We start from the raw sequence: 24,662 nt of genomic DNA on the forward strand, positions 1-24,662 counted from the left end.
TTTTTTCCCCAAAATGACAACTTTTCTATTTATATCAATTTTGGAATTCCAACAGATCATCTGGATTTCCATATTAACTGTTTCTATTTTTAGTGTCAGGAAGAATGACTTGTTCAAATTAATAAATCAATATCTGACAGGCTTGGATTGATTGATTACAGTACTATTATACCTGTTATTTGTGCTAAATGTCGGAACACGCATGTTTTACCAACGGTTGAAGGGCAAACTAAGATCGGAGAAGAAACGTATGAAGTTGAAATGCTTTAATGTAATTTTGCTTTTCATAATATCATTTTTAGTTATGATATGTTGTTGGTTCGTACAATATCTAACTTTATTAAAAGAAAGGGGAAAGATGCAATAGTTGCAAAATAATGTTGTGTTCTCCATATTGCTCTTTCCGGAATAATAGTTCATCTTTTTATGGACTGATACCAGTGTTGACTGCAAGACATTTTTCATTTGTTCCATGTCTATTTCATTACTCTTTGCTGCGTAGCTATGACTTTTTTCTATGTTCTTTTAAGAGCCAGACCGGTGCCAGGATACAACCTAGGCATACAACCTAGGCATAAGGGTATGCTATCATAATGATGCATTTGGTCTTAATTCATTATCCCCCCGCCAAAGGCGAAGGGATATTAGAAATGCTCTCCGTCCGTGCGTGCGTGCGTGCGTGCGTCCGTCCGCAACGATCTTTGTCCGGAGCATAACTCCAAAAGTACTGGAGGGATTTTCTTCAGACTTCATACACTGATAGAACACATTGGGAGGAAGTGCAGTGTGCAAGAACAATAACTCTACCTTGCCTATTTTTTGAGTTATTACCCTTTATCTTATTTTCTTAAAAAAATTTGTCCGGAGCATAACTCCAAAAGTACTGGAGAGATTTTTTTCAGACTTCATACACTGATAGAACACATTGGGAGGAAGTGCAGTGTGCAAGAACAATAACTCTACCTTGCCTATTTTTTGAGTTATTCCCTTTTATCATATTTTCTTAAAAAATTTTGTCCGGAGCATAACTCCAAAAGTACTGGAGGGACATTCTTTAAACTTCATACACTGATAGAACACATTGGGAGGAAGTGCAGTGTGCAAGAACAATCACTCTACCTTGCCTATTTTTTGAGTTATTCCCCTTTATCATATTTTCTTAAAAAAAAATGTCCGGAGCATTTCTTCTTCATGCATAGAGGGATTTTGATATAACTTGGCACAAATGTTCACCACCATGAGACAGAATGTCATGCGCAAGATCCAGGTCCCTAGGTCTAAGGTCAAGGTCACACTGAGAGGCCAAAGGTCATATACAAGAATGACATTGTCCGAAGCATTTCTTCTTCATGCATGGAGGAATTTTGATGTAACTTGGCACAATTATACACCATCATGAGACGAAGTGTCATGCGCAGTTCCCTTCTTTAGAATTACCTCCCTTTGTTGTTACTTTAAATAGCTTTTATTGTAACTTTTTCATTACTAGTCGTAGGGAAAAATAGAGACAACTTTTCTGTAGTACAACATGCATGCTACAGCCAATTTTGAGGTGTATTTTGACTAATCTCTACCTGGTAAAGATTTTTTTGTGGACTTGCAATTTTTTTTTTTTTTTTTTTTTAAGATTAACTCCCCTTAGTTGTTACTATAAATAACTTATATTGTAACTTTTTTATAATTGACCGTAGGGAAAAAACAAGACCACTTTTCTGTGGTACAACATGGATGTTACTTTCCAATTTTACGTGTATTTTAAGATATCTCTACCTGGTAAGGAGTTTTTTGTGGACTTAGAAAAACAAAAGACTTACAATGATTACTAAACAACCACAAAATTAAAATTCCATTTGCAAATACAGCTGCTAGAGTAAAGAAATTTGCTGTGACGGGCATATATTGTGACATTCTGGCACTCGTGTTCCCTGTTAGCTTTCCATTCCTTCTTTTTACAGTAGCCATATAGAAAAACATCATAGCTATACTGTTCATGAATATTAATAAAATTTAGCAGTAAACCAACTCACCACTGACTTATTCTTTCTTTCACATCTTTAAAACCCCTGATGCGGACCACAACTAAATGGTTCTTCAAAGCTTTCCCCAAAACATACTTTCAGACACTAACTTGCCAGGAACTTTAGCCTTCAATTATAATATGCCCGGCGGGGGGATTGGCCATGTCTAACATGGCTCTTGTTGAATTTGTATCATATTTGGGTACAGGTAGAGGTTTGATTGTTGTTTTCTGTTGAGCGTTTGTACGTTGTTTAAACATTATTTCAAAGAAAATTATACACTGATGCAATTCAATTTGAAACAAAATTTAGGAAGTTCATTACTAAATACTCTCCTTTACTTACACTTTTAATTCCCGCCGTCATATGCTATATATGTGGTATATGTGCGCTGCTTTGAATTAACATGTAAAATACAATATGTACAGAATTCTGTCGTATGCTTTATATGTGCTATATGTGCGCTGCTTTTAATTTACATGTAAATACAATATGTACAGAATTTATAAGAAAACATTCACTATCTATTCATCATTAATGACCATTAAAAGCATTGAAGCACTGTCTATTTGTATAAAAAGGGGTTAAATTCCTCACACAAATGTAATGAATTCTTCTCATTTGCGACAATTCTCCATCGATCATGCAAAATAACTCTGAAGACGAAGATTTTAGGAAAGACTGGCGTGCTGTCATTTATCGACGCTATTTGAAAGCTGTATTTTTCTATGAAATAACGTAAATCTAAATTGCCTTACATGTAACTAAAGCAAAATTCGTTGGAGTATTTGTATTTAAAAATCAGTCAAAATCAAAGCAACGGAAAAGTGGCAAGTTTTTTGTTCCAGCGGTGTTACAAAGAAATACATCTCAGGTCACACTTTAATCTACACGTTAATTTAACACCTTTTAAGAAATTTAATACGTTCCTTTTTTTTTGTTTTATATTACTCCAAAACTAATGTATGTGTCGAGACGCAAAACTTGGAAATTACAACAGTAATTTTTGAATGCTTTCAAAGGAAGCCCGTAGTTAGTACGAGGGACTGTCTAAAGATCATGACAATCGTGCTGGAATATATCCCTACAGAAATGTTCGCCCTTGATTTACACGCAATTCCGCAAATGAGAAATAAAAGAGGCGAACACTGCAGGGTAGTCTCCCTTGGTGTGGTCTTAAGTAACTGAAACATACCACTCCCAAGCGCTTTATTCGGTAGACTTTTGCGCCTAGACAGCATCTTTCTCAGCCTTGGAAAGACGAAGAGGACGCAAGGAATTAGATCTGGTGAATAAGCGGGATGATTGATTTGTACTCTGAAACGTTTGGACGGTGGCACGTTTTTTTAGCCGCAGCGTTGCCATGAATCAAATGGATTCCGCCAAGACCAGTCCTAGGACGCATTTTTTTTTATTTTCGTTTAACAGCTTTCAGTACTTTGTCTCCATAAATCTTTCCAGTGACTTACTTTCCGGACTATGCAGGAATTTGTACAATAGTACCCCTTTAGTTAAAGAAGATGGAATACAAAGCTTTCTTGATACATTTAGTTCCTCTTTTCAATTACTGATTTCGCAGCCACTGTCTGTTGTCAACGCGACGCTGTGGATCATAAAAATATACCCACATCTCGTCTCCAATTAAAAAAAATGTGACATTGTGCGATCATTTAAGTTTGAGAACTTTTTCAGAGTTTCTTTAGCACACTTGACTCTATTGGCCAATTGCTCCTTGCTTAACATATGAAGTACCCATTAAGCACAAACCTGTCTTAAAACACAAGTGCTTAGTGAGAATATCTTTCTCGTCCAAGAAAAGACAACTCCGACACCGCGTACTTGGCGTCTTCATCAATAAGACTTTTTACAGCAGTAATGTTCTTTGACGTCACTGCTGTTTAGTGTCCGCCAGGACAATCCATGTCTTTAAGGACTGCCTGACCAGGGGTATACCTAGATGATTTTGAAATGTACGCCAGATAGACGAGCAGCATAACTATGAGCCAAACAGCGATACTGCGAGTATGGGTTAGGCGTGAGAGAGAGACAGTCTCGATTGGATTGTGTTTACAGGGGTATTCCCGTTCTTGTTGTTGTCGGTTTTGAAATCATCGTAATTTCATGCATGACTTCTGCATCCGCATTTGGACAGGTTTTTAATAAATGCGTCTACCCATACATTGCGTATGTGTCAGGTTTTATCAAATAATAATTGATATATCTTCCTCACACTGAAGTAACCATTTTAAAGAAAACGTAAACAACATCTAATTTTTGCAAACTAAAATTTAAACTGCGTAAAATTCTTTGGGTTTTCGGTATCCTGATCTGGATGTAGATTGATAGATTGAATTGCACATCGATATTAGCGTTAAATGTTACATTAAGCGCAAGCTTGCACCTCACCGATGTGGGTTCGAGCCACAATCGGGGCGTTGAATTTTTCATATGAAGAAACCATCCAGCTCGATTACGGAAGGTCGTTGCTTCTACCCGGCGGAAGTCCGCCTGTAATAAAATAATGCAAGGAGGAGCACCTGTGGAAAGCAAACTAAATGAAATACTGTCAATAAGACCAGCATTCATGAATAAAATTGTTTCGTTGTAAACAATATGATATAAAATGAAGAAAGAATATAGAATGTTTTACCACTGCCCGTTCTTGGGCGGTGCCATCAGTGATCCTTTTGTCATCGCTGTCTGTTTGTGTGCGTGCGTGCGTGCATGTATGAGTCCTTGTCTATTTTTAAGGCGGGCCTATTTAGCGTGTGGCTCTGGCTGTATTTGCCGTGCCTTAAACTAGCAAGAAATCTACCATTACATTTTCCAAGATAATTACAGGAACAAATAAATCTATTTCATAAACGAATTTGATAAATATTATGCAGGTGATATTCTTTAACGAAGAACTTGAAATAGCCAGCTAACTCACTTTAGGCATTACATTTCATTGCATTTTTTCTAACTTTAAGCTTTTTTATTTTCCTGATGCTGAATTTAATTGTACGCACAGGCGTATCGGCCTATGCCCAGATACGCCCCTGCTAACTATTTTAAAATTTACCTACCCACCTGTAAACAGTTTTCGCTTAATATACAGACTTCCCGTTTGAATTATGCAGTTCATTGAGTATATACCTTGCAGGTATTTCTAAAGAACAACGTACTTAAATGTACGCTCTGATTTCAGATTTTTGCTTGCTTTTCGTAGCTAAAATGTACTTTGTTTATCCTGTTTATTGTATATGATTATATTGCCTAATTTATTTGACCTGTCAAAAAATGGACCCGGCTTTTATTATATTCTGTTCGAGCCTATAAAAGATTAACATGAAAGCCGGGAACATGTTTTGACAGGTCAATTAAATAGCACAATACACCTGATACAAAACTTAATATCTCCGATACGGTAAGATAGTTTTAAATAAAACTTTTCAGATGTATTGTCCGTAACTATTGACCTGGCACTCATTAATCTTCGCCAATATTTTCGGGCGTTTTCGTTATTTCACGTGATATTCGTGTCCTGAAAATATCTAGATTTATCAAAATAATCAATTTGGAGAACCAACGGCACAGTGGTGTAGTGGTAAGCTCTCCGACTTGAAAACACGTTATCATGGGTTCGAATTCTCTTCTAACCATTTTTATGCCCCCGAAGGGAGGCATATAGTTTTTGAACCGTCTTTCGGTCTGTCAGTCTGTCAGTCTGTCCGCAATTTTCGTGTCCGGTCCATATCTTTGTCATCGATGGATGGTTTTTCAAATAACTTGGCATGAATGTGTACCACAGTAAGATGACGTGTCGCGCGCAAGACCCAGTCCGTAGCTCAAAGGTCAAGGTCACACTTAGACGTTAAAGGATAGTGCATTGATGGGCGTGTCCGGTCCATATCTTTGTCATCGATGGATGGATTTTCAAATAACTTGGCATGAATGTGTACCACAGTAAGACGACGTGTCCCACGCAAGACCCAGGTCCGTAGCTCAAAGGTCAAGGTCACACTTAGACGTTAAAGGATAGTGCATTGATGGGCGTGTCCGGTCCATATCTTTGTCATCGATGGATGGATTTTCAAATAACTTGGCATGAATGTGTACCACAGTAAGACGACGTGTCGCACGCAAGACCCAGGTCTGTAGCTCAAAGGTCAAGGTCACACTTAGACATTAAATATCATTTTTCATGATAGTGCATTGATGGACGTGTCCGGTCCATATCATTGTCATTCATGCATGGATTTTAAAATAACTATGCATGAATGTGTGATACAGTAAGACGATGTGTCGCGCGCAAGACCCAGCTACGTAGGTCAAAGGTCCGAAACTCTAACATCGGCCATAACTATTCATTCAAAGTGCCATCGGGGGCATGTGTCATCCTATGGAGACAGCTCTTGTTTAAAATATAATTCCTTGTGTTTGTATTTGTATCTATGATTATATATTTTTTTATGAAACTTTGCATTTTGTATCGCTAACAACAGTTCTTTGAATTGTTCGTTGAATGAATGAATGCTTGTCCGGTCCTGAAGATTTTAAACGACATTTTGTAGAACGGTTTTATGTACGTAGAAGAAAGGTAATCGATAGTAGAGTATTTCGTTGATAAAACATGATAAGTGTGACAAGTTTCCGTCTTTTACAGACAAAATCATAAAAAAAATAGTTTGGTCAGACAGAGGACTTGAACACTCAACCCTGAGATTAGTGGCAAAACGCTTTGTCCGCACAGCTATATCCGCACATGATACGTGATGGTATATAATTGGCTTTTCAATAGCTATATCATTGTTTGGGTTCGTACACCGAAAATTAATTTACGGAAACATACGGAATATTCATGAGTGCCAGGTCAATACTTACGGACAATAATAAAGGAGTCATTCATGTATCATCCTTCACTAAGTTGTAAGATTGTCAAACTTCTACGGAAGCGCGTGATTGTCATTATTTTTAGAATGGCACTCATAATTACGTCGATTGTATAATTTATGCCCAGTTGCTGTTTTGTCGGGGAATGAATTGTGCTTGTGTTATTACAACTTTTTTATACACTTTTTTGAATGATCCCTGAAATCGTTTCAGACAGTTCTTATGAATTTTTTAACAATACAGATACTTTCGGGTGTCGTTTTAGATGTTTATACTAGACTAATATCTTGTGACCACAGTATTTTCAAACCCCTCATAAAGAGCATGAGTTTATTTATAGTCGCCATCGGTAACCCATATGGGCGACTCCTCCAAAAGACTGTTAGTAATCATAGTTGGAGGATAGTGCGAAATACAGAGGACGCTCCAATTCCAGAAGCTTCCCTGGTTCTTTGGCGTGCCGGGTGTAAATCACCCATACACGCAACTCTTATCACAATGTAAGTAATATTTAGTTGGAGAAGCGGGGGCTTGAACTCACGACCCCTGGTTTCGTAGGCAAACAGTGACCACGGCATCCGCTCTTCCAGCGTATTTTTTTTTTTGTCGAGATGAACACTCGAAGAGACATTTTTTCTTATCTCCATACTGAATGTTGAAAGATTCCAAACATATAAAATGTTCCATAATGAACGAATATATTTGCCTCCTCCGCCCTAGCTCTGTTTTTCACTACGTAGTTCCTGTCATCCAGTGTGAAGAACAATCGAACTATTCATTATGAATGTATCTAAATCAAAAAGCGATGACCATTAGAAAACAAAGGACGAATCTGCCAGAAAGTAAATAAATACTTATGTATTCCGGTTCCAACCTTAAACTTTATAATATACTAGTCGTCTGGTCTTAATTTAATATAAAGAAAATCTCATAAGACATTTTGCTAGCTTCGCTCTAAAAAAATATTATCTAACATATCCTACTGCCTTCCAGCCAAGGTCAGTTTGAAATACAAATGTTATTATCTGGTTTCAATAAAAGGATATCCTAGACTATTCAACAAAAAGTACTTCACTCGTAATAACTTCAAGCAGTTCCGTAACTACGTTAAGACACATTGAACGATTTTTTAAGCAGCTTCTATTCTTTTGTTACATTTGATACATCTATAAAATTCACAATTTCTGTTTTCGCTCTAAACAAAACAAATACATCTAATCTTATTTGTCTCTTGTTTTCTCTGTTTTCATGACAGTACTAAGTCTAACAGATCTAGTCAATATATTCTTCTATAAGACTGAGTCGATGAAGTCAATTAATTCTGTAAATTGCTTAATATTCAAATCCTCTGGATATTAATTTTGTACTTTTGCTTGTGAGCCACATGTCTAAACTGGCTTTAAAAATGTATCATTTTCTTCTTGAACGAAGCAACTTCGAGATCTGAGCCCTCTACATGTTCTCCGATTTACCAGTCTAGTATGGTAAACCTGTTAACCTGCGTTGCTCTGAGTCATTTATCTGAAATGGCTTATGCCTTATTGATTTCCACATTTCTCTAAGAGGGCCCCGAACCACACCTCTGCTTTTACTCAAATTACTCAAACAAGTAGTGCGTATGTGTACTTTTTAACCTGATATGCTCAGATTTTTTGTAAGAGATGGCGTAAATGCACTATTTTATCTTGTATAAATTCAAAATTTCCCGGAGAGAGCCAGAACCTTTTACTTAAGTTATGCCGGCGGGTAATGTGTACATTTCATCTGATTCTCTCAGATTCTTTATCAAAGATTTCTTAAAATGTATCATTTTGTCTCCTATAATTAAAAAAAAATTCTTGAGGGGGCGTGGAGGGGGGTGGGGGGGGGGGGATTCTTGAAGTATAATCTTTACCTGTATTTCAATTATGCAGGCGACTAGTGCAAACGTTTTAACCCAACTTGCTCAGATATTTTTCCGATTTTGTCTTGTATAGTTATTTCTCGGGGATCACCCGGAACCAACTCTCTAAGTGTACTCCAATTATGCAGGCAAGTGGTGTGTACAGTTTACTCTGATGTGTTCAGATGTTCGTCTGAAATCGCTTGAAATGCATAGCTTTGTATTGTATAGTGTCAATCATTTTCAACTAGGATCGGCCCCGGTCACAACTTGGCTTGAATATTGCAGGCAAGTTGTGTGTATATTTCAAAATTGTTTTGTTCAGATTTTTTTTACCTGAAATGAATTACAATACACCATTTTGTCTTGCAGAATTTCATTTTTGTTTCTCTGGATGTGTCCCTGTAACCCTACCTTAACATATGCCACAACTCCATGTGCTTTATACAGATTGAAATAAAAATATTCAAATTGATTGTTGACTTGTGAAATCGTAGTTTAATTTGCCGATTACAACAGTACTTTCTGAATATGTAAGATATGAAACAGAATATATACTTTAAGCAGTGTCTTAACCAAACCTGAAAAAAACACCTAGGGAGAATTCTTTCCGGAAAGAGTTGTAACATAGTTACATTTTTGTATTATCATGACTGTGTTTATGAAATATTATTATTGTTTTGAAATTGATTTTATTTACTTTTGATTTCCATTCAAATCGTATACATGTATAGTTAATGCGTGGTGTGTAATATCTGTCATGCCACCAAAGTAGACAGAAATTATAACTTCACTTAAAATGCCGGTCAAATCAGCTTTATCTCATGAAAGAATATCCTACAACCTTTAATAAGATATGCATTGCTTCTCGTGCAGTAATTATGTTGACCAGTAAAACACATTGCTATTGCATCTAAAATGTCATGTTAATTATTTTTTCTTTGTGCCTCAACGTTTACACAGTAACAATTAGTAAAATTATCATTATGAAATTTATTCTATGAAAATGGATGATTCGGACTACGTTTTCTATGTGCATAAATGAAGGAGAAATGAGTCTGAGCAAATTCTGCCAGCACAAGCTACTCTTAATTTCTAATGGGTGTCCCCTAATTTATAAATGTGAACAGAACTACCATCAGTAAAGTTTTATTTGCTGGAAGTTAAATACCCGTGAGACATACGACATTCGTCCATATGTCCATCAGTCCATCACCATAAGTGTTGTTTTCAGCTCATTTTACAGCTCTCATTTAATTCAAATGAAACTAAATATATAAATAGTCAACGTAATCTAGCCATGCCTCATTTCTCTTGTCAACGACAAATAAGATATTATACCAAGCCTCACAGTCATTAGCCAGTCCAAGGAAGACCTGGTCTTGCATTCACGTGCTGTCCAGTGGTTTGAGAAAACCCCTCGAAATTGATCGAAATACGTATATATATACACGTAGTCGTGTACATTTCCATTTACGCCGAAAAGGTCTAATTAAACTACATGAATTTAAACTGTATTATTCATTTGCCTATTCGCATTTAAAATGATTGATTATGACCCAGACTAATTTTGTGCCTTCGGTGCATTACACATTTGTATGGATTAATTACGCTTGCCTAATGTAAATTTCATAGAAACCGTTTAACGTCATTAGTCTTTGGTGCGTTCAAATCAATCAGTTAAACGATTAAATGGGGGATCCGCTTACAGACATTCTCTGTGGGGAAGGTGTATAATATTCTTTTGATTACTAAAACTGCATCGTTGAGACGATAGATGAATTTCCTGTCCGGACCACGTCCCAATATTTCGTAATGTAAAGCGGCATCAAAGGAGTAATTATGTATAAAAAAAAAAACCAATCAATTTGTATAGATCTGTTTTCTGAATGTATGAACCGCTTAAATTTTAAATAAAGTCAATCAGATAAACGGATTATCATGATATTTATAATCCTTGTATAATCATTGACAAAATAATTAATTAACTTTGGTGTTTTAAAAACGTAGATGTCAATGAACACAAATAACAGTAATATGAAATATTATTTTATTTTATTAGTAAATCAGCTCGACTTTAACGTATATTTGTAGAGATACGGTAATTTATCCGTTGTATATTGAAAACAAATAAACAAATTTTCAAAAATGTATAATTCACGGGGTTGTTAACCTGCTCGCCATTCCGTACTAATTAAAAAAACAAACGGACTTGACTTCTGAAAACGAGAATGTAAAAATGTGTCTTCTGTTGTACTAATTAACTTTGATAATGTGGCAGTTGAGTCCAATAAGTACAGGGGTGTTCAAAGATGATCCGTCATAGATCTATTGCAAAGCAATTATTGGATTTACCTGTCTATTGGCCAATAAACAGTGTCGATTGTATTCAGGTCAACTGTCACATTATCAAGGTTTATTAGTAACAGGGGTGTCTGATGATTGCACGTTACTCAGGTTGATTGAATAGCAATGCCTATCGTGGAAACATTAAAAACGTGATTTTAACAGTTTCAATAGCATGAATATTTAAAGTGAAATTCAGCGTTTGTCAAATGTTCATTGTGCCGCGCTTCTGAACATTTCAATATTTCATCAAAATGTTAGTAGATGTCCAACTTTAAATAAAATAACAAATTAAATGAGCCGCGACATGAGAAAACCAACATAGTGGGTTTGCGACCAGCATAGGTCCAGACCAGTTTGGTCAGGATCCATGCTGTTCGCTAACGGTTTCTCTAATTGCAATAGGCTTTGAAAGCGAACAGCATGGATCCTGACCAGACTGCGCGGTTGGTCTGGATCCATGCTGGTCGTAAACGCACTATGTTGGTTTTCTCATGGTGCGGCTCAAATATATTCTAGATATTCATTACACTACTAAATCAACTTTTGACTTAATCTATTCTAGGTCAAGTTTTAAACTGTGTCATCTGGACTCAAAAATAAGGTCACCAAGTCATGTCATAGAAAAAACTCATTTACAAGTGCATGGCGCATGTTAGGTTCTTTCAGAAAGGAATCTGCACAATTACGTGACTTTGATTTTTTGTTAATAGACTATATATATACAGGCCGCATATGCAATCTTGTGCGTCCCTAATCTCCCGAACCCTTGCGCACAACTAATGGAACTTCACACAAGTGATCAGCACCAATCCTAGTTGTACATAGTGCATGCTTTGTTCTTATAGATAAATATAATGCAGAGTTATGGGACTTTGTTTTGGTTACTGTGCTACATACACAGAACCTGCATATGCAATTTTGGGCTCGCCTAAAAACCCGAACCACTGCACACAAAGTCAATTTAATTAAACATCACAAAAGAAATCATACCAACCTTACTTGTGCATGGTGCATGTTACTAATAGGTTCTTTCTGTAGAGTAATGGAACTTTGTTTTCTCTTACTATGCTATATACCTAAAAGCAACATAATCATGCAATCTTGTCTGCGTCAATGTACTGTGTCAGTGCGTGCGGGGTGTGGGAGTGGATGGTTGTTACATTCAGCACCTTCAATGATAGCTCTTACATGAAACCTAAATAGAATATTTGTCTTGATGGTATCTATGTTGAGTATTAAGCTGGGAAACAATTGAATGGCTTATTTTAAGTAGGTATCTAATTCTGATAGTTGTTCGATATTGAAATTTCGTTCTATTACTGGAAAATTACTTACACAGGCTAAGCATTGGCAAGGTAAATGTTAATTTAGAAAACTTATCAGACAATGCATGTGCATCATTTCGTATCAATATTATATCAACCAGACAGTGGTGTTTTTTTACACATTCGAATGTCTGAATGTTTTTAATTAACGGGCTTACTTTCGAGGAAATATCTCGGGAGTTTCCTCCTGAATCACAAAATAGTCCTTTATTATATGAATTTTGATGTTTCTACATGAGGCCGTTTCTTTTTGCACGAAGCACGTGACTTTTAAATGCCATCTGTTTCAGTTGTACAGTAAATGATATGCATGTGTCCTCCTCTGCACTATTTGTTTGCACTGTTTTTTCTTAACAATAGCGGTACTGGCGTCATATTGCGCAAATGCTAAACAAAGTAAAATCAATCTTCTGACGCTCGTTGTTTCAAGAATAAACGCGTTTGTAGAAGTTTGTCTCAAAATAGTGCTTGATCAAAGCCTTGTTCAGTAAATAGAAATACATATCTAAAGTACGCACATATTCCGTTTCTTTTAACTTTTCAAAGTAATAATTATTTTTCTGTTTTAAACTCGAGTGTAATTCTGACAAAGGTTCTGATAGATAAAGCACTGCATACATTCGAAATATTATTTGGCTTTTCTAGAAATAGCGGACATTAAACAGTGTTCCTTGATTCAGTACCAGTTCTAACACGTTACTGTCAACTTCTCTACAAAACTCAGAGAAGGAGAACGAGTGATTTCAGACACAATGTATTTTATCAAATCGTCAAGGAGAACATCTCTCTCAAGGGGATCCAACTCACGACCCTGTGATCCGTAGATCTGGGCTCTCTCTTTTGCGCTAAGCGAACGGGCTACACTACAATTTACAACTTTATATCATAACTATACTAAGCATCGCATATAATTTACTTCTTATATAAATTGCAAGTCCATAGTTTGTACTATTGCCAGGTCTATAGTTCAACAACACAAAATTCAGGTCTAAAGTAAAAACTAGAAGAAAATATATATGAAACATCATTTCTGATGTCATGTAATAAAACACTTATTTATGACTTGCCGCTCAATAGTAAAATCTATAGACCCTCGGACTTTCGCCGCACGGGCACTCTTTCCGACTATTGACCGCCAAGCCATCCAGTAAGTGTCTATGATATTGATCATGCTATCCCTCTTCTGCAAGTATTCATACTACCTTTTCATTGCTGGTGTCCTAAAGAATGTTGTGGTCATTTACATTTTTGTCTATATGTTTTTAATATAGGACTACAAAACTTATTAGCTTCATATGTTCCCATATATGAAACGGCTGCTGTGAACAAGACAACACTTGCTTAGAAGTTTTAGATACTTATATTATATACTTATATTATATGGTCGAGGCGAGCGTTGGTCTGGTGGTTATTGTGTCGGCCGCTCAACCCGTCTAACAAAAAATGTAATATTTTACCCTTTGGATAGAATTATAAAAGGAGCATAACAGATAAATGATTTATGAGAATAGTATAGATACTAAGTTAAATAAATTAAGAGACTGCGATCGATAATCAAACAAATTAAGAGAATCTAATAGATAGTCAAATAAATTAAGCGAACGTTATGGCAGTCAGAAGAAATGGTAGCGTAAGAGAAAGTCTACTAAATTGAGCCAACGTAATGGATAGTTCAATACATTGAGAGAAAACTTTTATAAGAATTTAAATAAGATGTTGTGGTTGATGCGCTACTTAGTTGCAGTGACTAAAAATTATAAACTTAAAAGAACCATCACAGAGAATAGAAATTTGTTTGAATATAATTATGTTTCATTTTTTTCTATTTATGGTTATACATAATTATGTTGTTTACAGATTCAGATGCGTGTCAAATATATGAATGCTACATAAAAATGCAGTAAATTAACGAACAAAGAATGTACTCTGTACATACAAATATATAAATCATCTCCGGCAGAGACGAGACTAACAGTACTCCAAGAAAAACGAAAACAACGCCTTTGATCTGTTTGATCTTTTCTAGCTACGTAAACAACGGACTCTTTGATCTGTTACGTAAACACAAATTTTGTTTTAATATAGATAGGAAACGTTTGATTTGATCCTAATTATAGGTACTCAAAACTTTAACATGCTTACAAAACACTTCATTTGTACTCAAAATAAGAAACAAAAAAAGCATATTTTGACAATCTATTATTGAGGTTTTACGTTCTTTTTATTCTTTAAATAGCAATAAAGTAAACCATGATTGTAAAAACTTTCAGTGCAGAGATCTTATAACAACTACAAAAAATACGATATTCCCTTAAATAGACACGTTCTAAGAATTCAAACTTAAGTTGAAATATTATTTTACGACTGACAGGTCAAGTGTAGTCTAGATGAAAGACGACGGTAAGCAAAGTATGAGGTCAATGTCAAGCTTGTGTTAAAGAACAAGGTTTATTTCTTTTTTTTTTTTTTTTGGAATGCCTATTTCGACAAAAGACAAAAAAGAACGAGAAAAGTAAGCAAACAAGGAAAATATGTTTAATTCATAGAATTTGTAAACGTATATTCACCTTAAAGTGTGATATTTATTTCACTTCCTTAATACATTTATTAGGTATAAAGTGACACCGACATATTTATGGGTCATTTAATAATTTGTCGGCTGTTTATGGTAGAGTAAATTCTCAGGTATCCCTTAGGACTCTTATATATTCAGACCCTGTCTTTTTTGGCTCTGATTATTCAGTGTTTTCAGAAGATAAGGGACATAATTATATAAAATTTGAATAGCCCCATGAGTTATCTCCTGTGAACAAAACGCAGGATCTGAACACAGGCTACTGTAAAGGATATTTATTTAACATCTGATTTGTTCCTACGCAATTTTTTAGTTTGATAATGAAAATAAGGTTCTTATAAGTGTTTATAATGTCCATAGTTATCTTTTCATATGAAAGCAGAATTAAAAAATGTCCATAGATATACTGAGTAACGGTTAGGGTTAGGATTACCATAGTTACAAAATATATACATGTATACATTAAAGATACTCTTCATTCCAATCGTTTGATTGGTATATACCGGTGCAGGCGCTCCAGGTCTGTTTCAGTCTTCCAGATTTATCCCCTTAATATTATCCCTCGCGCGTTATGCAATTGCTATATAAGAGCACTATTTAGATCTGCCAATATTTTCTCAGAAAATGATGAGTTTTCAACAATATACTTGCGTCGTCCGAAAATCTTATTATTACTCCGGTTTATGATCATTACTGTACCAGGAAAGTGTGAGAATTCAAAGATTGTTTATTACAGTCACAATAATGCGACTAAGGATGCTTTTAGTCAGTTGTAATAACCATAACTGTCGTGAAAATCTGAACCATTTGAGGACACTAGCATTTCAGAAGTACTGGACTGATAATGCTTGTATTACTATCGTTGAAAATCTTAACCATTTGAGGGCATAGGCATTTTAGAAGTAATGGCCTAAAATGCTTGTGAATAAATCAAATATAATACGTGACTTTATATTTGTATATCTTTATTATACAAAAATCCATAAAAGCAAATCAAATAATATGGTTCTTTACATGTTTTCAAGTACGTTGATATATAATTTATAGACTTATTGTAATGGGAATATTCCAAAGAAGTTTCCCTCCGAGTCATGAATAAGTCCTTCTGCATTTAATATTTTTACGTATACATTTTCATTTTTTGCAAGAAACACGTGACTCCCAACGTTTAATGATGAAACAACACCTGTTTTGCCAATACTGTAAAGGTTTGATCTGTGAAGAAGCGTGCGCTCGTGTCCTTGACTGCTCGCACATATTCGAAGAGAGACTCTCCATTGTTTGTTCGTATCTTTACTCCTGTTAGTAACGCTATTGCTGATGTTGATATGAACTGCCGCATGAACAAAGTAAAATCGACCTTCCGGAACTCGCACTTTTCCTTTGTGGTACTTGAGATTCTCTGCAATAAATGCACTTGCCTGACGTTTATCCCGAAATATTGTATGATCTGTATGTTCTGTAAATTAAAGTGCATCTTAGTAACAAAACCTTGCCTTTGCAAACAATTTTATTTGTTTAAGTTATAATAAAACTGTTGTCATAAAAGCGAAAGAGCCTTGCATAGAAATTTACAATTTGAATTTAGTTTTGGCTTTTTCAGTAATGTAGTCGCTAGGAAAGAAGATGCTTTTCCCACTTAACGATATCAAGGAAAGCATGAGAAAGCCATCAACAAAGAAGGAGCTAATATTTGTTTTTTTTTACACTCTAAATTTTACACCCATTGTCACACTTTTCACTGTCATTTTGTTCTATTGTATAAATTAGGGATACACAACGCATGACTACAGATTTGATTTGACAATTAACTGTTGTATTAATTTGCATCATGTACATCCATAGCACGTAAAACTTTTTGCTTTCGAAAAAGTTTATTGTCATGTTTGCATCAGAATTGATTCAGACATAATGAATAATGTAAACTGAAACTATTACAAAGAAGAATTGCATTCAGGAAACATAAACACATTTTCGTAATTTATAGTCACATCCCCGCCCTATTTGAAAACTGAATTGAAAAGTAACATCAATAATGGAAAAAATTAGCCAGTCATTTTACAGTATAAAATTATAAGATAATTCCCTTTTATATAAAACTCTCATACGGAATAATTGGTGCAACGTTTAATGGAAACAGAGCTTTTTGCCTTTAAGTGTGACGTCATGAAAAACAAATAGCCTTTTTATATAGGTGTAATTTCAACAATTTACTGATTAGTATTGTGATAGCTTTGCGAAAGTAATATTTCTTTCATATAGTTTGCACACTAATTGTGACATGAGATATTATTCTTTTATGTCATCGAAGAATGTTGTCTTGATTTAGGGTACTAGTTGATTCCTCTTGTGATCTTAAGAATTCCTTTACAAATCTGATGGCATTTTCAATAAATCAGTCATTATAAAGCTTTCATAAATATTAAGAGACAAATAATGCAAAGGTAGATTATTTAAGGCGACTTCATTCAATGCTTAAAATAGCTATGAGCTAACGGATTTTAAATATATGCCAACGTATACATTGTTACGTCATTAACATTTTCATATATCTCCAATATTACCATACACGGGTTGAAAACAATAATTTCCATATGAATGACTGTGTCAACTTTAAATTTGTAAATCAACGACAATAATATTCTACAAGAAGATCCCTTGGAAGTATAGTACACATCAAAGTCTGATAATAAGAGTCTCAGTATGATTGTGACTATTCGCGATTGGTAAAGAATATGCTACACCTCTCACGACCCCTAGAACTAGATTGAGTGGGATTATATTTTATAATGAAATTTTATGAACACAATCACTCTAAAGGACCAAAAATGATATTAACAACAGTATTAACGATCGCTGCACTTCAAGATTTAGACAAAAATCACTTAGAAGCATAGAACGCGTCTTGAACATAAGCTTACATTTAGAATTACCTGGCACCGAAACACACAATGTAAAACCAGCTTACCTTCTTAAGAAAATGCAGGTCCTTTTTAATACAAAGCGAAATCACATTTATACATCATTTCCTTCTGGTCGGTTGGAAAAGTAAATTACTAACCGGGTATCCCTTCCGCAGATATCAGGGTACTCTATTTTTTCGAGCAGGTTTTTGGAAGACACTATCTCATGCGTTTTTTTATACTCTTAACAAATATAAATTACTAGAAGTCATTGCATAATGTTTGCTTATTTGTTGGTTAGGGACTTTGTACTTTCTCTAAATGCGATACGGATCAAATCAGAGCTATTATAGTGTCACTTTATGTCAACTAGCTTATTGTTAACTATGGAAGACCGGTATTGTCCTTTTGGTTAAAACAACAACATCATAGAAGCCCAACATGAAAGACATGGATTGTCATTTCGTTTTGTAGAACAATCTATTATCTGGTATATTTTATTAAACATGAAGGACTATAATTGTCATCTATTGCAAAACAACAACATCACAGATGGATTTTGTCCGAAACGGAAGACTGAAATTGTCATCTTAGTAAAACAACATCATCTTCTTTAGTTTTTTTCAACGTGGCAAAAAGATATCTGCCAATGAAATAAAAACAGTGTGTCCGCATGGATGCACTGAGTGACAAACTAAACGAAATGTGTGCACCACCTGTCCACACATTGGAAATAATTGTCGAATTCAATGACACATACGAGGCGTTTGACAATGTCTTGCTTTGAATAGAAAATGCAGTATGTGAGGGTTCATTGAGCATTTATGAAACTAATCATAAACATGTGTGCTTCTTAGTTTCTTCGTAGGAAGTCTAAAAGGCTGCATTGCAAAAGTTATGCAACATTATTTTTCGTGCTTTATTGCAATTTAACGTTTGTATTTACAGCTTTCTTTATATTTATTTTATCATATAACTATTCTAAATTACTATCTTAAAATAAAAACACGAGTTTTCCGGGCCGCCAGGCCGCCAACTTAATGACTGATAGGCCTCCAGGTCGATAACATCAGGTCATTAGGTCACCAACCTCAGCAAGATATTGAAACGTTGTATAAACAAAGTACTTCTAAAATATGATAGCATCATGCTTCATATTGACCGAGGTGTTAAAAATAAGTTAAGCGGACAGTAAATAAATATATCACGTTGTTCCAGTTTTACACGTTCTCACAAAAAGTTTACATAAACAACGATAACCTGAGATACCCGACTTAACAAAAATATGGATGATATGCGTAGTTGTCAGACTAATTTTCCTATTAAAACTTCATATTTCATTATTCAAAATATTCGATAAAACCTCAGATAGTCAAATTCTAAAGAACAATTTAATTTGAACAAAAGATTTCAACAAAAGATGTGCATATATTATAAACAAGAATTTGTTTACGTTTTAAAGGGGTTCCTCACATCTGCATTCTGCGATTGCCGAGTAGGAAATTGGCAGAAATACCTTTTTCTACCATACAAAATATATATCTTTACATTCTCAAGTTTGTGCGAATTATTCAGTTAGCTTAGCGAAACCCTGTTTTTCGATCTTCTCTTTACGGTATTGCTCTTTCTTTTTACGTAACATTTCTGTATCTTCTTCCCGTTAAAACTAATAATCAGATGAATCTTTGTGACATGGAATATACTGACGAACATAAGCACCGTCAAGATAAGATGTTCCTTCCAATATAAATTTAAACTCAACTGTGTTTATTAAGAAGCATTTCCAAACAAAGGAAATTCCCAAAGACTGCTAAAAGACGTAATGAATGCTGTTATCAGTTCATATTTTCGAGTTTCTCATGCTGTCATGTCACCATATGCATTAAGTTATAATTATTATTCCTCCCCAGTCTATCTGAATGCCTGTCGATCAATCTGTCATTCAGATCAGTAGCACAACCGTCCATGTCCGTAGGCAATAAAAAATCCGACTGCATAATTTCTTACACATGCTCCAGGAAATTGTTCTTTGTTTTTTATCGGTCTATTGTTGAGCTGAGGGCCTACACAGGGGTCGTCCATGGTAAAAACAAATCCTGGAGGGGCACTTGAGGTAATCATCTTCAATCAAAATCTGGAAAATTCCCCATATCTCATACAATGTGCCGGCGTGACTAAGTAGGCAACGAAGTCCCTCTTAACACAGGTCTGGCCCAATAATTGCAGAATTCCAATTTAATCTGATATTGTTCTTTTTTGGAAAATTGAAAAGTAGATTACAACAATTTCATTTCACACTGCAATTAATAACAGTTTTTTAAAAGAAAGATTTCTTTACGCTTTGGAAATAAAATCGTGCATTTTTTGTATATGTGCTTTGGTTTCGCAACATAATAATTTTTGTTGTTGTTGCGAAAAACGAAGCCTTTAATCAATAATTTTGTATAAAGGTCGGAGTGGGGTTAAGAAAGTAAAGTAAATTTCTTCTTATATCCATTCAGCTTAACTTATAACTTTTCCAGTTTGCAGCTTTCTTCTATGGCAAAATTAAAGACCGAATTGTTTTGTTCTACATAACGCATTGTGTAGATAATAATTATTTATATATAATTACATTTATAAACGAATTTTATTTTTATATATAGTTCAACAACTTGAAAACTTTACACTTTGGAGTGTCTCACCACGTGAGACAAATAAAATTGTCTTTGACCTTGACTTATTTGTATTTAAGGTATCCCTTGTGATAGTACTGACGATCTAGAGTCGTACTAAAAAGCTTGAGTGCACTTATTCTACAGTTGTATCTTCTTTTATTGCCTAAGCCTCACACGTCATTCGATTTCATTTAACAGATTTTACCATTTATAATACCTGCACTTCTTACAGTCATAAGAAACATAAAATGCAACCAATCAAAATAATTAGATAATAGGCCATCAGGGTTGACTGAATGTGTTCGTCTGAGCTTAATACCCATCACCCATCACGCCTAATAGCATCAGTTTTATCCGAATATCATTTAATACAGATGTATTGATATATGAGTGGACGTTCCAAGTATTACATAATTATGTTTTAAGTGTCCTCAGAATTTATTGCTAAATTGGCAGTACTACTCATGAACAGAGTCGTTCAAACCGAGTCATTCTGCTAGTATTTTGCTTGGTTGCATACAGTGATTGCAAAGGATCTTCTTATAGATTTGGGTGACTTAATTTCTAAATATTTACTTCATCGTAGCTATTATTTGTATAGAATATCGATATTAGAAAGAAAGATGTTTCATTGTTGAAACGGCTGATTTACATATCGAGGGTTCAACGCAATAAGGGCGTATCTACATATGATTATTATATGTAGATGCGTCCTTATTGCGTTGAACCCTCGATATTGTTGATACATTTTAAGCATTCACCAAAAGTTCACCCACCGATAGCTGCAAGATAAAAGGTATCAATAACAAGAACGCAAAATAAAGTTGGAAAACCCAATAGCCTCATTTTGCGTGAGAATAATATGGGTATGATATGTAACAACGCACTTTGAAACAAACACTGTAATGTGGGAAGACAAAAAACGAGCATTCCAAATCTAATTTAATGCCAGATCATTCTTGTATTACGTTGTGTACGCCTAGTGATATTTTTGATGACTTTTCAGTCTCTGAGTAAATCTACATTTGAGCCGCACCATGAGAAAATAAACATAGCGCATTTGCGCAGTCTGGTCAGGATCATGGATGCTGTTCGTTTTCAAAGCCTATTGCATTTACAGAAACCGTTAGCGAACAGCATGGATCCTGACCAGACTGTGCGGATGCACGGGCACGTCTGGATACATGCTGGTCGCAAATGCACTATGTTGCTTTTCTAATGGTGCGGCTCTATTTAATTTTTCAATAATGGACAGTAAATTGTTAAGTGTATTTTTCAAAACTCGTCTTAAGTAATTCATAAGTATCTTTGACGAAGACAGTTAGTGTAATACTTAAATAAAAGCATAAAACATACTGTTTAATGTATGATAATATGAGGCTCTAATCACGAAATTCCCCTTGCGGATATAACTTAGACTCAAGAAATACTTTAATAAATGTCGCACTGTATTTTGAAAGACTATAATACAAAATTGAGTAGTAATTTGCATTATACCTTACATGTTTATAATAATATCATTCACATGTTTGATGCCGTGAAAGGGAAATGAAGCTATGTCATATTGTTTGTATTCACTAGGTCATGCTACACTATTTTTTTTTTCTATTGGACAGCATAAAGACTTTGGAATACCATAATTTTCCTCCATCTCGTTAAATTTAACAGCTTAACTATTTTAATAAAATTATGTGTATGAAAAAGTAAAATACTGTTATACCATTTGTATGACCCTTAATCCCTAAAATGACCTGAATCTGATAACTGTACCGGAAGGATAGAAAATGCCAGAATTTATATGAGCCGTGCCACGGAAAAACCAACATAGTGAGTTTGCGACCAGCATAGATCAAGACCAGCCTGCGCATCCGCGTAGTCTGGTCAGGATCCATGATGTTCGCTAACGGTTTCTCTAACTGCAATAGGTTTTGACAGTGAACAGCATAGATCCTGGCCAGACTGCGTGGATGCACAGGCTGGTCTGGATCCATGCTGGTCGCAAGGCCATTATGTTGGTTTTTCCATGGCGCGACTCATTTCCGTAGTCAATGAATATGACACCGGTAGCTTTATGATAATAGAACATTATTTCTTAATGTTGTGAGTATTTGTCTGGGATTGTTTCATAAAATTAAAAGGAATAATGTACTCTAAAAGACTTTATCATTTTTTTCTTTTCAAATTGCAGTGTTACATTTACTCCTGATAAATTCTATACTTTTTATACGCCCGTTTGAAAAACGGCACGTATTATGGGAACGCCCCTGACGGGCGGGCGGCGTCAACAGACTTTGTCCGGAGCATATGTTCTAAATGCATGGAGGGATATTGATGAAACTTGGCATAATTATTCACCATCATAAGACGGAGTGTCATATGCAAAGAACCAGGTCCGTAGGTCTAAGGTCAAGGTCACACGTGGAGGTTAAAGGTCAGGTTCAAAAATGACATTGTCAGGAGCATATCTTCTTCGTGCATGGAGGGATTTTGATTTAACTTGGCATAATTGTTCACCATCATGAGAATGAGTGTCATGCGCAAGAACCAGGTCGGTAGGTCTAAGGTCAAGGTCACACTTCGAGGTCAAAGGATACAAGAATGAAGACTTTGTCCAGAGCATTTCTTTTTTATGCATGGGTGGATTTTGATGAAACTTGGCACATTTGTTTACCATCATGAGACGGAGTGTCATACGCAAGAACCAGGTCCCTAGATCTAAGGTCAAGGTCACACTTGGAGGTTATAGTATATAAGAATGTATACTTTGTCCGAACCATATCGTCTTCATGCATGGAGGGATTTTGATGTTATTTGGCACAATTGTACACCATCATGAGACGGAGTGTCATGCGCAGGTCCCTTCTTTAGAATTACTTCCCTTTGTTTTACTATAAATAGCTTATATTGCAACTTTTTCATTACTAGTCGTAGGGAAAAATCAAGACCAGTTTTTTTGTAGTACAACATGCATATTACATGCAATGTTGAGGTGTATTTTGACCTATCTCTACCGGGTAAGGATTTTTGTCTGGACTTACACAATTTATTTGGATTTTTGTTTTGTTTTGTTTTTAACTTCCCTTAGTTGGTACTATAAATAACCTATATTGTAACTTTTTTTTATAATTGACCGTAGGAAAAAAAATCATACCACTTTTCTGTGGTACAACATAGATGTTACTTTCAAATTTTTGGTGTATTTTAAGGTATCTCTACTTGGTAAGGAGCTTTTTTTGTGGACTTAGAAAAACAAAAGAATTACAATAATTACTAAACAATCACAAAATTAAGATTCCATTTGCAAATAAAGGTGCTATTTGCTAATTTGCTGCGACGGGCGTAAATTGTGACATTCTTGCACTCTTGTTGTAAGTATTGCACCTGACGGTATTTAGTTGTGTCTGGCAACTAATGTAATAACATGTCGACGACTGCGTCGTTTTAAGTGTAAAAGTAGTTGTGTGACCTGATTTTGATTTTGTCTATAAAAGGCAACGAAAGGAGAAATTGCGATATTTCAGCAAAAGGTAAACTCTAAAATAGGATATTACATAAAAATATCTATTTATTGTCTGTTTATATTGAATATTTTATATTGATTATTGTATTGCTATGTTTTATCTCGATAACAACCATAAATTAATGTTATTCTGTTCACAAGGCAATGCAAAAATTCTGATACTTTAATTAGCATGTTTGTTAGTAGAAACACATCATTGTGACCTGTTTCTATAAATATATCTAGAACGTATTAACCGAGATTATCTCGATGATGGCGTCTTATTGCGGCTGTCACCCCTGATTACACCTCCTGTTCAATGTACTATAAATCACCAATATTATCATGCTAAATTTTATTGAGAACAAAAATAGAATGTTACGAATACAGCTGTATAGCTATGAAAAAGCACATTTCGAAAATGAAATAACAATAAACTTTGATTTTCATGAAATATTTAACATTTCATTTTTGATTATGCTTGCAGCTTCTCATTCACGTGTGATGTATAAAAATGTCTGGCACCAGATGTGTCTTAAGAGAAAATATGGACCGTTGTACTCAACAAAAATATATCTA

General features: G+C 35.0%; 1 long non-coding RNA gene across 2 annotated transcripts in view; it reads left to right on the forward strand.

Moving 5' to 3' along the window:
- The window catches only part of LOC123554729 (uncharacterized), a 122,696-nt gene that overhangs the window by 46,810 nt on the left and 51,224 nt on the right, over positions 1 to 24,662 (forward strand). The window lies entirely within an intron of this gene.

Source organism: Mercenaria mercenaria, chromosome 7 (genome assembly GCF_021730395.1).
Source record: "Mercenaria mercenaria strain notata chromosome 7, MADL_Memer_1, whole genome shotgun sequence".
Taxonomy (NCBI): domain Eukaryota; kingdom Metazoa; phylum Mollusca; class Bivalvia; order Venerida; family Veneridae; genus Mercenaria; species Mercenaria mercenaria.